The following is a 3778-nucleotide window of genomic DNA, read 5'->3' on the forward strand; positions in this document are numbered from 1 at the left end:
AAAATAGATCAGTTATACAGGGTTAAAACTGCAATTTTATCAGAAAAATCTTTCCTTCCTGGGAATATAGATGCAGTGATCCATCTGAATTCAAGGCAGGTGTCAGGAAGTTGTTGCTGCCCAGAAGCCTAGACATCCCCTATCATTGGCCATATGGACTGGATTCAGTAACTATCTAGATTCTAGAGGATTAAAGAGTCCCACGTCTCTGTGGACTACAGGTTGTGCTGACTTAGCAACCATAATTGGAACTGTTAAGCAAAGCAGTCACTAAGTGAAACCAGAACTGTGCTTATGATCTTACTTTAGCTTTCCTTTGCTTTACAGACCTACAAAGATCATAAATGTGAGGAATAGTCACTAAATTGCATTTTCATCACCATCACAACTGTGAATGGTCACTGTACAAGGCAGTTGCTAAATGAGGCCTACCTACTGGTATATACTATTGTCTCAGCTCTCCTTTTTTCATTTTGTAAATGTTTTTCAAATCCATAAGGGCAAGCTGTTCCAACATCCAATTAAAAAAAGATTTTTGTTCCATCTGTTGATTTCATTTTATTAAAAACTGTATAACCATGGGGGCCCTCCCTCCACCTTATTAACCACTGTAAAATGGCTATCTTAGAATTTTTTTCTTTGAAATATATGTTATGATTTCATAATTTTAGAATTTTTAATCTTAAATTAATTTTAATATTTTAAAATTAACTTTATATGCTGTTTTATATGTTGATTATACTGTATATCGCCCAGAGACAAATGATCATTCTAGAAACATGAAATATATATATAAATAAATCTTCATAATGCCATGCATTGGTTCCACCTCATATTTTCATCTCCTAAGTAGCAATCATGTTAGCCTGTTGCCACCCAAAGAAAAATATCTGAGTGCAAAGGTAGAAACATAACACCTTGCAAGGTTCTAAAAGGCTTTTTGAAATAAATACGTACTAATGCAGGGATAGGTAACCTCACAAACAAAGTGACAGTGAGTGCATCCAGACCAGCTGCAAAATAGGCAGAAATTCAACTAGTGAAGCATGGGCATTGCTGGTTATATGCAGTATTATTCTCGGATTGGTCCTGCAAGACTAAGGGTGTTAATATTATAGCAAGTTTAAAAACTGAAGAGTGTGAAGATGTCAATTTGCATATTAGTAAAACTTCCTACATTCTTGCCTCTCCATGCTTCCTGTTTCTCACACAGTTGTCAACGACTGAAAAGCCTTGGGTCAAAAGAAAGGTGACAGCTTTTTGGGGCTGCATGTAATCCTGTGCTCAGTAGATTCCTGTAACAGTCTGCAATGGCTGTAAGGAACACTCACAGGATCATCCCACATGCCATATTTTTTTGTGTACAAGCCTGGAAACAACTTGGCGCTCTATGATTGTTTTGATTTCCAGCTCCAGCCAGTGTGTGCTATGACAACAGAGAGGATGGGAACGGAAGCCCAAAGCTTCTAGTTTGCCCATCCTATTGCATAATAAAAACATGTCCAAGTAGGCACCTAACACAGTGAAAAATAAAAGCACCAAAGATGGCTAATTAAGGCCGTTTCCTTATGAAAGAAATCTTGCTTCATTCATGGAATCAGATGTGAGATGATAGCTGTTTTCCATTAGTAATTTTCCTGAATTTGGCATGGCTTCTGTTGTTTATTTTTTTTCTTACTGGAAAAAAAAGTAATTAAGGGGGAAAAGTGCACAGGGCCTGCTTGTTTATAGAAATGAAGTGATCCATTTAGAAGCACCCTGAATTATTTGTTTAGGTGCTGTGATGCAGCGCAGTTCCTTCATACTTCAGCCACACCTACAAAGAAATGTCTACAAGGCAACCCTCATATATTTTATGCACTGTATTCCTTAATAGCCAGCGAGGTAGATCAGGCTACGAAATGACCAAGTATCAATATTACTTAGATGAACCTTGCATGTTTTGTTTTTCATTGAGATTGAGTCTCTTTCTTGGCCTAGAGATTTGCACTGTTGCCATTTGGAGGATAACAGCTGCAATGGATGTAGTGCACCAGACACACACACACACACAAACTCACACACAAACACGCTCCTCTCCTTCCTTAGAGATCTTAAGCACCTTTGCTGAGAAGACAGAAACAGTAAAAGATTCTCACTTCCACCCCTTCACCAGACTGCCGGGTTCCCACTGCAGGAAATTAGCAATTTTATTTAAGGCCATTGGGAGGGTCTCTCTGCAAGCTCACCAAGGGATCAACCATTGCTTGTTATCTGCTGCCATGATCTCTCAGCCAATTAGCTGACAGATGGGGAAAGTGAGCAAGGTCCTCCAGTGTCCGCAAATGGCAGTTCTGACATAACTAAGTATACGCAACCTGTGGATCGCCCACCCGTATTCTACTCTTACTGCACTGCATGTGTGCATGCTTTCAAGTCAGTGTTGATTCCTGGCAACTGCCTGGGCGAATTTTTGCAATTCCAAAATTGGCAAGATTTTGGAAGTGGCTTGCCCTTACCTCCTTCCCAGGGCTGAGGATCAGTGACTGGCCCAAGGCCACGCAGTTGGCTTCCTGCCTATGACAGAACTAGAACTCATGCTCTACCGGTTTCCAGCCTGATGCCTTAACCATTTCACCAAACTGGTTCTCTTATACCACACTGAATTTTCTAGTATTCAGAGCACCTTCACAGCCTCTGGCTCAGTCTTCAATGAATGTTTTCGTTTTATTCTTACTGTTGCCCTTTTTCCAGTTAACTATGGTTTTGTTAGGATATCTTCTTACCTCCAGCAGATGGTGCTGATGCTGTATGCACAAATGAATCTCGGGTATGCATTATGCACATAAAAAGGAAATTTATAGATCTGGTATATTTCAAGCTCTGTGCCTATTGAGGCAAGCTGAAAAGGCATAATTTTGGACAATACAATATTAACTATTAACTAATATTTACATAATGATGACTTTTACAGAAATTCATATATGAAGATATTAATATGCTTATACTGTAGTGATATAAATCCATACAAGGATTTGAAGCTTAGAATTCCAAGGAAGACTGTTTAGGATGCTTCTTTTACATTTGGAATATATTTTTGAACACAAAACATAACACAATCATTTAAGTAAGATGTACATGTAGAAGTATATATAGATGTGTAGAAGCATGGTCTTTCCTTATAACAGGCCACTGAGATTAGTATGCTTTCTTTAGTCTGTGTTTTGATCTCATAAACACTGAACTCAACCTAGTATATATTCATATCCTGGTTATTTTCAACAGAATGGCTCTGAGATGTGTTCACTGAGGTTGTCGCAGGAGCACAAAGAATTAGTTTTTTTTATTTCTAGGGCCAGGGTTGGATTAGGTTCACAAGCATGCAAACTATAAAGTAATTTGTTTGCCTTTGGATAGTTTGGGTTGTAATTTATTACTGTTACACTGTGCCATTTGTGATTTATTAAATAAGCAGTGGTTTAGCATGTGTGAACGTCTGCTTCTGAGTTGGTTGTTTACAGATTCCGAGCTTGAGAATTAAATCTTTCATACTTGTAGCGGAAGTGATACAATTGTGAGGCTGTAACTGCATAAGAATGTGTGTATGTATTTGTGTATGCGCGTGTATGTTGTACACACATACACACTACCTACTACATTAGCCATTCAATATCTGCTGCAGTTCTGCTATTTCAAGTATGGCATATCCATAAGAGGAAGGTATATTTCGCACAAACATTTGACGATTCGAAAACCTATAGCGACGGCTCTTAACGCCGCGCAACTCCCGCGCCTTTTC

Source organism: Notechis scutatus, chromosome 1, assembly GCF_049901735.1.
Source record: "Notechis scutatus isolate UNSWTSFEM ecotype Mainland chromosome 1, rNotScu1.2, whole genome shotgun sequence".
Taxonomy (NCBI): Eukaryota; Metazoa; Chordata; class Lepidosauria; order Squamata; family Elapidae; genus Notechis; species Notechis scutatus.